The following is a 13,695-nucleotide window of genomic DNA, read 5'->3' on the forward strand; positions in this document are numbered from 1 at the left end:
TACAAAGTACATATATGTCACCATATACAACCCTGAGATTCATTTTCTTGTGGGCATATTCAATAAATCTATAGAATTATAGCCATAACAGAATTAATGAAATGCCACCCCAGCTTGGACATTCAACCAGAGTGAAGAAGACAATAAGCAGGCAAATACAAAAAGAAAGAAATAGTAATAAATAAATAAGCAATAAATGTCAAGAATGTGACACGAAGAGTCCTTAAAAGATTCCATGGGTTGTGGGAACTTTTCAGTGATGGGCAAATGAATTTGAATGAAGTTATCCCTTTTGGATCAAGTGCCTGATGGCTGTGAGGGGTAATGACTGTTCCTGAACCTGGTGGTATGGGTCCTGAGTCTCCTGTACCTTCTTCCTGATGGAATTCGAAACTGCTGACCCTCTTCACCTCTCATCCTCCAATGAGGACTGGCTCATGGACCTCCGGTTTCCTTCTCCTGAAGTCAATAATCAGCTCCTTGGTCTTGCTGCCTTTGAGTAACAGGTTATTGTTACAGTACCACTCTACCAGATTTTCAATCTCCCTCCTATATGCTGATTCATCACCACCTTTAATTCTGGCTGTGACAGTCCGCAGACTTGAATATGGCATTGCAGCTGTGCTTTAGACAGTCATAAGTGTAGAGCGGGTAGAGCAGTGGACTAAGCACACTGTTTTGTGGTGCATCTGTGCTGATGGAGATCATGGAGAAGATACTGTGGCAAATCTGAACTGACTGGGGTCTGCAAGTGAGGGAATCAAGGATCCAATTGCATAAGGAGGTACTGAGGCCAAAGTCTTGGAGCTTATCGATTAGTTTCAAGGGGATGATGGTATTGAATGCTGAGCTGTAGTCAATAAAGAGCATCTTGGTGTATAGATCTTTGCTGTTCAGATGTTCCAGGGTTAAATAAAGAGCCAATGAGATGGCATATGCTGTGATCCTGATGCTCTGGTAGGCAAATTGGAGTTAAGTCGTTTCTTTGCAGGATTTGGAATGTTTCATTACAACACTCTCAAAACACTTCATCACTCTGGATTTAAGTGCTACAGGGTGATAATCATTGAGACAGGCCACCATGCTCCTCTTGGGCACCGGTATAAATGAAGCTTGCCTGAAGCAGGTAGCACGAACTATCAAAACGAGAGGTTAAAGATCTCAGTAACACTGCAGCCAATAGATCAGCACAGGTCTTTATTACTTGGTCAGGTACTCCGTATGGGCCGGATACTTTTCATGGATTCACCATTCTCAAGGCTGCTTGCACATCGGCCTCAGAAACTAAAGTCCCAGAATCACTGGGAAATGTGGACATTCCTGATGGTTCCTCCATGTTTTGACGGACAAAGTGAACACGAAAGGCATTCAGCTCATCAGGACGTGAAGCACTGATGTCACCTTTGTCACTTGATTTCACTTAGAAGAGGTGACAGTATTCAAGCCCTGCCACAACTGTCAAGTATCCTTCATTGATTCAAGTTTAGTCCAGAATTGGCACTTCACCCATGAGGTGGTTTTCCAGTGATCGTACCTGGACCTCTTGTAATTTTCTTGGTCATCAGACTAGAATGCCTCTGATTTGGCCATCAGCAGATTACTGATCTCATGGTTCATTCAAGGCTTCTGACTGGGGAAGACTGAATAATTTTGTGCAGACACACTCATCTCCGATTGTTTTTTTTATAATGTCCATGCCATTCAGGACCACAGATGAATCCTTTAACATGGCCCGGTGCACTGACTTGAAGCAATCCTGTAGCCATTCCTCTGCTTCCTGCAACCGCCTTGTTTTTGTCCGAATCTCTGGAGCTCTTTAGCCTCTGCTTGTATGCAGGTCGGAGAAAGACAGCCTAGTGATCTGATTTACCAAAATGTGGTTTGGGGCATGGATGGGTAATCATTACTTATCTTATTGAAACAGTGGTCTATATGTTGCGACCTCTGATGCTATGCTACAGGTTATATGCTGATGGTAATTGAGTGGAATTTCTTCAAACAAGCTTGGTTGAAGCCCCTGACTGTGATTCAGATGATTCATGGACCATTCAGATATCGGATGGCAGAGGGGAAGAAGCTGTTTCTAAACCTGTCTTCAGGTTCCTGTATCTTCTCTTTGGTGGTAGTCATGAGGACATGTCCCAAATGGTAGGGTTCCTTCATGATGGACACTATCTTCTTGAGGCAATGTCTCTTGAGGACGTCTTCCACAGTGGAGACGTTTGTGCCTGTGATAAAGCTGGCAGAGCCAACAGCCCTCTGGAGCATCTTTTAAACCTTTGATTTGGGGCCTCCATTCCAGTCGCAGACACAACCATTCAGAATATTCTGCACTAGACACCTGTAGAAATGTGCAAGTGTCTTTGGTGACAGAACAGATCTCCTTAAACTCCTGATGAAGCATAGCCACTGGCACACCTTCTCCATGATTGCATCTATGTGTTGGGCCCAGGACAGATCCTTTGAAATCCTGACACTCGGGAACCTGAAGCTCCTCAGCCTTTCTACCGCTGACCCGTCGACGAGGACTGGTGAGCGTTTTCCTGACTTCCCCTTCCTGAAGTCCACAATCAATTGCTCGGTTGTACAGATGCTAAACGTGAGGTTATTTTTGTGACACTACTCATCTACCCAATGTTCCTCACTCCCGTACACCTCCTCATCGCCATCTGAAACTTTATCAATAATAATGCTGTGAATCAATAAATGGCATTTGAGCTGTTCCTAGCCACACAATCATGAGTGCAGAGAGAGTAGAGCAGTGGACCAAGCATGCATCCTTGAGGTGTGCTTGTGTTGATTGTCAGTGAGGAGAAGTTTTCACTGATCCTGCTGTCTGTGGTCTCCCAATGAGAAAGTCAAGGGCCCAGCTGCAGAGGGAAGGGAAAGAATGGTCAGGCTTTGTCAGAGTGTTCAAGCTTAGACTCAAGCATCTTAGATGAGACAAAGACTCTAAGTTTTTTTTTCTTTCTTTGTCTGTGTGGGGAGAATTAGTTAGAGTGAGTGGTATGTTCTTTGTGTGAGATGCGGGAATCCTGGAAGACCTCCAGTCCGCCTGATCTCTACATCTGCATGGGGAGCATCGAGCTGCAGCTCCTTAGAGAGAATGTTAGGGAACTGGAATTGCAGCTGGATGGCATTTGGCTCATGGGGGAGAATAAGAAAGGGATAGATGGGAGCTACAGTGAGGTATGTTGCAGCAGGCAGGTAACTGGGTGACTGTCAGGAGAGGGAAAGGAAATAGGCAGCCAGTGCAGAGTACCCCTGTTGTGTAATTAATCAGATTTGATCAGGGAGCTTAAAGGAACCCTTAAAGGACTTGATCAGTACCTTAAAGGAACCCTTAGGGACCAGTGATCATTGTATGATTTGCAACTAGTGAGGGAGAAGATAAAGTTAGATGCATCAGTATTACAGTGCAGTAAAAGGGATTGCAGAGGCAAGAGAGAGGATCTGGTCAAAGTGGATTGTAGGGGACACTAGCAGGGATGACAGCAGAGCAGCAATGGCTGGACTTTCTGTGAGTAATTCAGAAAGTGTAGGATAGATACATCTCAAAGAAAACATATTTGTAAATGTCTGCAAATACATTCATCACAATAAGATCTCAGTAACATTGCACAATAAAATCAATCAACAACTAACCATTTTCCAGCAGCCAGCACTCTTTCCCATCTCCAAATTGAGCGCTTGCACTGAGCCAGCATAGAGCATCTGCCAGGTGGAAGCAGAAAGAAATTACTTGTGGCATACTCTCTGTCACATTACCCTCCCTCTCTTCCAGTTTACCCAAGTTGGGTAAACTACAAAGCTAATCTGCAGTGACATTCCAGCTGTCCGCACTGTAATGGATCATGAAGTGGAAGGGATGCAGGACTGGAAACCATCTGGTAATGGGAGCATTCTGATCCTTCATGGTGTGGATCAGGTCAAGGCACAGTGGTCTGCCTCCAAAACAAACTCTCTGCTAAGGGGGTAACAGTGTAGACAAATTATCTGAGGCAGACCCACTCTGTCACACAGCAGGCATCCAGGTTTCGGCACTCCAGTTCCCCCGAGTATGATTAGCTGCTGCAGTCCCTTTAGACTCAGACTGCCAATTATTACGTGCCACATTCTGTCATGGAAAGTCTGTGCTGAAGTGCTCAGTGCTTAATTATAGAAGTTCCATTTCTTATACTACTGTCTTGTCATTAAGGAAGAAATAGCAAAACATTTAGAAAGGAGTGGTTCCATTAGACAGACGTAGCATGGGTTCAGAAAGGGCAGGTCCTGTTTGACAAACTTACTGGAGTTCTTTGAGGACATAACGTGTGTAGTGGATAGAGGGGAACAGGTGGATGTCGTATACTTGGATTTCCAGAAGGCGTTCGATAAGGTGCCACACAAGAGATTTATAAATAAGATACAGATGAGTGGAGTTGGAGGAAGTATATTGGCATGGATAGTGGATTGGTTAACTGATAGAAGGCAGAGAGTTGGTATAAGTGAGTGTTTCTCCGGTTGCAGTCAGTGGTGCGTGGGGTGCCGCAGAGGTCGGTGCTGGGCCCACAGCTGTTTACCATTTACATTGATGATTTGGAAGAGGGGACTGAGTGTAGCACAGCAAAATTTGCTGATGACACTAAACTGAGTGGAAAAGCAAATTGTACAGAGGACGTGGAAAGTCTGCAGAGGGATATAGATAGGTTAAGTGAGTGGGCCAAGGTCTGGCAGATGGAATACAACATTGGTAAATGTGAGATCATTCACTTTGGAAGTAATAATAGAAGAGCAGATTATTATTTAAATTGTGAATGATTGCAGCATACTTGTTTGCAGAGGGACTTGGGAGTGTTTGTGCATGAATTGCAAAAAGTTGGCTTGCAGGTAAAACAGGTTATTAAGAAGGCAAATGGAATGTTGACCTTCATTGCTAGCGGGATTGAATTCAAGAGCAGGTAGGTCATGCTGCAACTATACAGGGTACTGATGAGGCCGTACCTGGAGTACTGTGTGCAGTTCTGGTCTCCATACTTGAGGACGAATATACTGGCTTTGGAGGCATTTCAGAGGAGGTTCAGCAGTTGATTCCAGAGATGAAGGGGTTAACCTATGAGGAGAGATTGAGTTGCCTGGGACTATACTCTCTAGAATTCAGAAGAAACATACAAAATTTTGAAAGGGATAGCTAAGATAGAAGTAGGAAAGTTGTTTCCATCAGTAGGTGAGACTAGAACTAGGGGACATTGCATCAAAATTCAGGGGAGAAGATTTAGGATGGAAATGAGGAGAAACTGTTTTTCCCAGAGAGTGGTGAATCTGTGGAATTCTCTGCCCAGGGAAGCAGTTGAGGCGTCTTCACTAAATATATTTATGATACAGTTAGATAGATTTTTACATAGTATGGGAATTAAGGGTTATGGGGAAAAGGCAGGTAGATGGAGCTGAGTTTACGGACAGATCAGCCATGATCTTATTGAATGGCCGGGCAGGTTCAAAGGGCCAGATGGCCTACTCCTGCTCCTATTTCTTATGTACTGTTTGTAATTATGCCTTTTTGGACCTTGTTTGTGCCGTCTTGTTTATTTTGAGTCCGAGTTAATTCTGGACTTTACTCTGCACTTGGGTTGACAAACATCCACAGCTCTCTTGTTACAGCATGATTGAGCCACCATGAACCCAGCAGTGTATGAACATCTGCAAACTGCACTGGCCTACCCAGGAGCAACTGTAGGCAGAATTGACTACATGCTTCAGGAGATCCTTATCAATCTCTAGAAACTCTCTCTCTGGTAGGCAAGATCTGAGTTTGTTTGACTTGAGTAGCTGACAGTTCTTGGCACATTCAAGCTGGAGACTCTATCAATAGTTGTGAGACATCACTGCACCTACTGACTGCTGAGCTGTATGACAGTAATGCTGAAGATTCCTGGTACAATGCTCCTTGGCCTTTGAGTTACAGCTATCCAAGTTCCCAATGGAATGCAGTAAGGTGGCTTACATCATCTCGCTCTTACTGGAAGAGCCCTTGCCTGGGGCACTGCACCCTGGAAGTATTAAGTGTGGCCAGTCAGTGAATGGGAACGCGAGAAGAAGAGGCGACTTCACACAGGTCCATGACTGAAAATGAGGGAAGTGGTGTTTTGTGGCAGCTTTTGCAATTTGAACTGCACCCGATCAGTGTACAGGATTCACTAGCAAGGACAAATAAAAATAAGGCAGACGCAAGCGGAGTGGCCATTGTGTGATTAGGCCAGTGTTAGAGTGTGGAGGCTTTGGCGTTGGCTCACCAGGCTTGGGTGAGATAAGTATCTGGTACGTTTCTTCTTTATTTTTTATTTGTTGTCTGTTAGGGCATAGTTGCAGCAGTGAGACTGACTTCAGGGGCAATGTTGTATTCTTTGCATGTGATGTGGGAATTCTGGGAGACCAACGGCCTCCCAGATAACCACATTTGCACCAGGTGCACCGAGCTGCAGCTCCTCAGACAATGTGTTAAGGAAATGCAGCTACAACTCAATGACAATCAGCCTGTCACACTGTGGGTTTTGGTGAGGGTCATGTGCCCTTATGAAGGTGTGGACTTTAAAAGTCAGATGTCAGGCTGCAATAGCACATTCAGTGCAAGTTTGTTGATGGTGTGCCAGAGGTGAAAACTTAGGAAAAAGTGCAAAAAATGGCAAAATAACAAAAATGACAAAAGAGAAAATGAGTTGTTAGCATCAGACTTTTAGGACTACAGCTCCAATACATCTGTCTAAAGTAATACTCCACACCCTCTCCCCCTTGCCCACTTACACCAACTGAACTTTCAAGTAGGGATCTCCTTACTCGAGGAGAAAAAGGTTAGTCCATTCTTTGGAATGTTGAGGAGTTGTTACCAGGAGCCTGAACAATTATACAAAAACCAAATTACAGGAATTCATTTCCTCCTTCACAATCATAAATGTCTGTAAATACCTTCACCACAATAATATTGCACAACTAATCATCTTTCAGGAGCCGGGGACTCTTCCACAGAGCCAGAATGGAGCATCTGCCATCACAAAGAGGCGCCTGTTTTCAGACACCCCACCCATCACCCTCCCTGAGACTGTAAACAACAACACGCAGGATAGGTCCAAGAATGCCACTGCCCTGAAGTCTGCAAGTACAAACAAGTGTCCATGTTGTGCATTAGCCTAGTGCGTGCACCCTGAGCACTACCAGCCAGGATAATGAGAATTAGAGGGCTACTGGCAGGTGGAAGGAGAAAGAAATTGCTTGTGGCAGATTTGCTCTGTCACATTACCCTCCCCTCTCTTCTAGTTTACCCAAGCTGGGTAAACTGCAAAGAATTTCTGCAGTTACATTCCAGCTGTCCACTTTGTGATGGATTGTGAAATGGAAGGGTTGCAGGACTAGAAACCATCTGGTAATGGGAGCATTCCAATCCTTCATGGTGTGGATTCAGGACAAGGCACGGTGGTCTGCCTCCAAAACAAACTCTCTGCCAAGGAGTAACAGTGTAGGCAGACCCACTCTGTCACAAAGGATAGGAGACGGAGTAAACGATAGATAGGAACTACAGGGAATTAGTAACCCCCAGGTTGCAGGAGGCAGGTAACTGGGTGACTGTCAGGAGAAGGAAGGGAAATAGAAGCTAGTATAGAATGTCCCTGTGGCCATTCCCCTCAATGATAAGTAAACCATTCTGGATACTGTAGAGGGAGAATCACCTAACAGGAGGAAGCCACAGCAATCAGCTCTCTGCCACTGAGTCTGGCATTGTCTCTCAGATGAGAAGAGAAGTGAACTGCTGTAGTGATCAGAGATTCCATAGTTAGATGTGTCCCAGGTCCCAGGGTCAGGGATGTCTCAAATTGGGTCTATGTCATTCTGAAGTGGGATGGTGAGCAGCCATAAGTCTTGGTACATATTGGCATCAATGACACAGGTAGGAAAAGAGAGGAGGTCCTGAAGAGAGATTTTAGGGAGCTAGGTAGAATGCCAAAAAGCAGGATCACCATAGTAATAATTTCTGGATTGCTGCCCATGATACACGCCAGTGTGGGTAGTAATAGGATGATTTTGGCAGATGAATGAGTGGCTGAGGAACTGGTGCAGGGGGTAGGGGTTCACATTTCTGCATCATTGGGATCTCTTCTGGGGCAGGTATGACCTGTAGAACAGGTGTGATAGGGCTGAGTGTGATGGGGCAGTGGGTTTACAAACAGAGGCCGTGAGTAGTGAGACTGCTAGCGAGGATAGGCGGCTGATGGTGAAAAACTGCAGTCAGTAAGATGGGTTGCAATGTAAAAGGGAGACAAAATCAAAAAGGGCACTGAATACAGGACTGAAGGTGTTATATTTGAATGTGTACAGTGTGTGGAATAAGGTAGATGAACTTGTAGTACAGTTAGAAATGAGCAGATATGATGTTATGGGCATCACTGAGTCATGGCTAAGGGAAGATTATAGCTAAGAGCTTAAAGTCCAAGAAAGCACATTGTATCAAACTTACAGACAGGTAGACAGAGGAGGTGGGGTGGATCTGCTGGTTTAAAAAATTGAAATCATATCCTTAGAAAGAGGTGATCCTTGAGGGTCGGGCTAAGGAACAGCAAGGGTAAAAAGTCCTTGATGGGAGTTATACACAGACTTCCAAACAGTAGCAAAGATGTGAGCTCCAAATAACAACAGGAGAATGAAAAGGCATGTCAACAAGGCAACCTTGCAACAGTCACGGGGGATTTAAATACACAGGTAGATTGGGAAAATCAACATGGTGCTGGATCGCAAGGGGGGCAGTTTGTAGAATGCCTACAAGATGGCTATTTCAAGCAGCTCATGGTTGAGCCTAATAGGGCATCAGCTATTCAGGATGGGGTATTGTGCAATTAATAGGAATTGATTAGAGAGCTTAAGATAAAGGAACCCTTAGAAGTCAGTGATCATAATATGATAGAATTCGCTCTGCAATCTGGGAGGGACAAGCTGAAGTCAGATGTATTATTATTACAGTGGAGTAAAGAGAATTTTAGAGGCATGAGGGAGGAGCTGGCCAAAACTGATTTTAAGGGGAAACTGGCAAGGATTATAGCAGAGCAGCAATGGCTGGAATTTCTCGGAGCAATCAGAAGGTACAGGATAGATGCATCCCAAAGAAGTATTCTAAATGCAGAATGACACAGACATGGCTCACGGGAGAAGTCAAATCAACTAGGACTCCTCCTCAACTGCTGTGGCTCCCAGGATCCAAGGAGCCTATGGAAATAGGCCAGACCAGGCTTCCTCAAGCTGAAAGACAGAAGGAGGGAGAAGCGTTGAATTTGTTTGGGAGAGGCTGGAAATGATCACACCTCCTATCCCAAACTGCTGGGAAACCCCCAAGACCGTACAGTATAGGGAGGGTTGAGACAGTTACTGGCCTCACCCTGGTTCGGTTCCCTCCAGAGTGGTCCCTGTGTCGCTTTCATAGGAAGTCCAAAACATTCCCTAGACACCTTTATTGACTCTGGTGCAGTGGGGAAGTGAAGAACATTTTGTATCTCGGACTGGCCAGAAGATTGAAAATCCCCTTTTTGTGTCTCAACCTGTGGCTTGCTGCCGTGACACTGGATGGGAGATCTTTGGTGCCAGGTTTGGTCAACCACTGAACATCTCCAGACAAGCTCCCGATTGGCCAACATATGGAATCAATCCAGCTTCGTCTCATTCACTCTACAGAGATAACACTCATCTCTGACTGTCATCTCACAACCTGAGAGTCAATTGGACAGCTGGTGTCGAAACCAGACTTGGCAAACCAGAGCAAAGAGAAATGCCTCCAAAAGAGCCCTAAGACACCTTCTGAGAAACCTTGAACACCTCCAGAATATTCAGACCTGATGGAGGAACTCAGCAAGAAAATGACCACCACTCTACCACCTCACTGGGACTTCAACAGTGCCATCGATCTGCTACCAAGTTACTTGTCCTCCAGGATGGCTCTACTCTTTGTCAGCCCCAGAGAGAAAAGCCATGGAGGACTACATACAAGAAGCTCTGGCATCTGTAACCATGGCTGTCACAGACCAATTCTCCAAGGCCTGTGCTTTGCACCCCCTTCCAAACTACCATCTGCTCCAGAGACCACCAAGGTCATGTTACAGCATGTTTTCAGGATTCATGGCCCCTCAGGACATCATCTCCGATAGCAGCCCCAAGTTTGCCTTTTGGAAGGCTTTTTGTGAGCTCACTGGGGCCTCTGGGTTCATCTGCAAACTAATGGGCAAATGGAGAGGGTCAACCAGGACCTAGAGAGAACACTCAGATGTCTAGCCTTGGGGAACCCCATCACCTAGAGTGACAATCTGAACTAGGCGGAGCTTATGCAGAACACACTTACAGCGTTTGTCTGTCAGGATTTCAAATGCCATTATGGGTATCATCCTCCACTGTTCCCAGAACAGGAAGTAGAGATGGGGGCTCCAATTAGCAGACCAACTGGTCCAGAGATATCACTGACCTCTAAGAAAGGAGTGAGGCATTAGAAAGGAAATTGCAGGCCAATTAGTCTGACTTCAGTGGTTGGGAAGATGTTGGGAGCCCATGTTAAGGATGAGGTTTTGGGGTACTTGTAATCTCATGATAAAATAGTCCCAAGTCAGCATGGTTTCTTCAAGGGGAAATGTTGCTTGACTAATCTGTTGCAATTCTTTGAGGAAATAACAGGCAGGATAATAAAGGAAAATTGGTTGATGTTGTGTACTTGGATTTTCAGAAGGTCTTTGACAAGGTGCTTAACAAAATAAGAGCTATGGTATTTCAGGGAAATAGATAGGCATGGATAGAAAATTGTTTGATTGGCAGCAGCAGAGTGGGAATAAAGGAGGTCTCTTCTAGTTGAGTGCCAGTGACACGTGCTGTTCCGCAGGGGATGGTGTTGGGACTGTTTCTTTTCACATTGTATGTCAAAGATTTGGATGACAGAATTGATAGTTTTGTGGCCAAGTATGTGGATGATACAAAAATAGGTTGAGGGGCAGGTAGTTCTAAGGAAGCAGGGAGTCTGCAGAAGGACCTGAGAAAGATTAGGAAAATGGCAAAGAAGTGGCAGATGGAATACAGTGTAGGGAAGCTTATGGTCATGCACTTTGGTAGAAGGAATAAAGGCGTAGACTATTCTCTAAACAGGAAGAAAATCCAGAAATTTGTGATGCAAAGGGACTTGGGAGTACTCATGGAAGATTCCCTAAAGGTTAACTTGCAAGTTAACTTTGGTAAGGAAGGAAATTGCAATTTTAGCACTCATTTTGGGAGGACTAGAATATAAGAGCAAGTACGTGATGCTGAGACTTTATAATGCATTGGTCAGATCACATTTGGAGTGTTGTGAGCAATTTTGGGTCCCTTATCTAAGAAAAGATGTGCTAGCACTCAAGAGTATCCAAAGGAAGTTCACAGAAGTGATTTTGGGAACGGTAGGGTTAACGTGTGAGAAGCAGTTGATGGCTGACTGCCCATACTCCAGAAGAATGGGGGGGGGGGGGGAGGGAGCTTTTGAATATTGAAAAGCCTAGATAGAGTGGGTGTGGAGAGAATGTTTCCTGTTGTGGGGGATTCTAGGACCAGAGGTCACAGCCTCTGATTAGGGGCATGTTCCTTTAGAATAGATGAAGAGGAATTTCTTCTTTAGTCATAGTGTGATGAAGCTGTGGAATTCGTTGTCATAGACAGCTATGGATGCCAAGTCATTGGGTATATTTAAAGTGGAGATTGATAGGTTCTTGATTAACAGCAGCCTTATGTATGTATTGTCATTGCCTAGGTGCTCCACGACGGAGTGGAGAGTCAATGCTTTAGCAAGCTTTCTTTGTGCCTATCTAATTATCAGCTGACTTTCTACAGCACTTCCTTATTGTTTTTCCAAGGTCCTGTGTGAGCACGTGACTCTCCAATGTTATTATCTTCCCTTGTTGTGAAATGCAGCTATCTATTTCCTTACACAGCCTCCATGCAGCAAGTACAATGGAGGATTTGACCATTCCAAAGTTTAAAATAAATTTATTATCAAAATATATATATGTCACCATATATAACCCAGAGATTCATTTTCTTGCAGGCATCTTCAGTAAATCCAAGAACCATAATAGAGTCAATTAAAGTCAGCACCCAACACAGCAAACAACCAATGTGCAAAAGATAACAAACTGTGCAAATACAAAGGAAAAATAAGTAATAATAGTGTTAAATAAATAAGCAATAAATGTAGAGAATGAGATAAAGAGACCTTGAAAGTCAGTTCATAGGTTGGGGGAACAGTACAGTAATTGGGCAAGTGAGGTTAGCCCCTTTGGCTCATAAGCCTAATGGTTGAGGGGTAATAATTTTTCCTGAGCTTGGTGGCGAGAATCTTGAGGCGTACCTTCTTTCTGATGGCAGCAGCAAGAAGAGAGCATAACCCTAGTGGTGGGGGTGGGTCCCTGATGCTGGATGCTGCTTTCTGGCAACAGTGCTCCATGTAGATGTGCTCAGTGGTGGGGAGGGCTTTATCTATGATGGAATGGGCCAAATACACTACTTTTTTTTTGGTAGGATTTTCTGTTCAAGGGCATTGGTATTTCCAAACCAGGCTGTGATGCAACAGTCAAAATACCCTCCACCACACATCCATAGCAGTACCTCAGAGTCTTCTCAAACTTCTAAAGAAGTAGGGGCAATGTCATGCTTTCTTCATAACTGACTTATGTGCTGGGCCCAGTACAGTTCATCTGAAATGATAGCACCAAGGAGTTTGAAGCTGCAGACTCTCTCCACCTCTGATTCCTCCAATGACATCCAGCTTCCTCCACCTGAAGTCAAGCATCAGCTCCTTAGTCTCGCTAATACTGTGTAAGGGGTTGTTGTTGTGGCACCACTCAGCCAGATTTTCAATCTCCCTTCTAAATGCTGATTTGTCACCACCTTTGATTCAGCCACAGATAGTGGTATCATCACAAAACATAAATATAGCATTAGAACCATGCTTAGCCACACAGTTATAAGTCTAAAGCGAGTAGAGCAGAGGGCTAAACACACAGCACTGTGGAGCACCTGCGATGATGGAGATCGTGGTGGAGATGTTGCCAATCCCAAATGACTGGGGTCTACAAGTGAGGAAATTGAAGATCCAATTGCACAAGGAGGTATTGTGGTTAAGATCTTGAAGCTTTTTAATTCATTTGGAGGGGTTGATGGCATTGAGTGCTGAGCCGTAGGCAATGAGCACCCTGATATAAGCCTCTTTGTTTCCAGATGTTCCAGGATTGAGTGAAGAGCCAATGAAATAGCATCCGTTGCGGACCTTTTATGTCAGTTGGCAAATTGGAGTGGATATGTTTCATCACCAACCTCTCCAAACACTTCATCACAGTGGATGTAAGTGCTACTGTATGATAGTCATTGAGACAGATCAGCATGTTCTTCTTAGGCACCAGTATAATTGAAGCCTGCTTGAAGCAAGTGGGTACCTCACTCTGCTGAAGAGCAAGGTTAAAGATCTCAGTGAACACTGCTGCCAGTTGGTCAGCACAGGTATTTAGTACTCGGCCATGTACCCATCTGAGCCAGATGCTTTCTGTGGGTTCACCCTCCCGAAGCATATTGTCACGTCGGCCTTAGACTGAAATCAGAGGGTCTTTGGGGATTTATTATCTCTCTTTTTAAAATCTATTATCCCTATTTATCTAAGGATAAGAACTCATTAGTACA

The 13,695-nt window shown here is 44.5% G+C and overlaps 1 long non-coding RNA gene across 1 annotated transcript in view; it reads right to left on the reverse strand.

The window, feature by feature from the left end:
- The window catches only part of LOC132395624 (uncharacterized), an 18,206-nt gene continuing 4,511 nt past the window's right edge, over window positions 1-13,695 (reverse strand). The window contains exons 2-3 of the long non-coding RNA XR_009512698.1: window positions 3,646-3,714; window positions 1-2,870 (exon numbers count right to left, since the gene is read on the reverse strand). This is a non-coding gene — a long non-coding RNA (uncharacterized LOC132395624). The remainder of the gene's footprint in view (window positions 2,871-3,645; window positions 3,715-13,695) is intronic.

The sequence above is a fragment of the Hypanus sabinus genome, chromosome 6 (genome assembly GCF_030144855.1).
Source record: "Hypanus sabinus isolate sHypSab1 chromosome 6, sHypSab1.hap1, whole genome shotgun sequence".
Taxonomy (NCBI): Eukaryota; Metazoa; Chordata; class Chondrichthyes; order Myliobatiformes; family Dasyatidae; genus Hypanus; species Hypanus sabinus.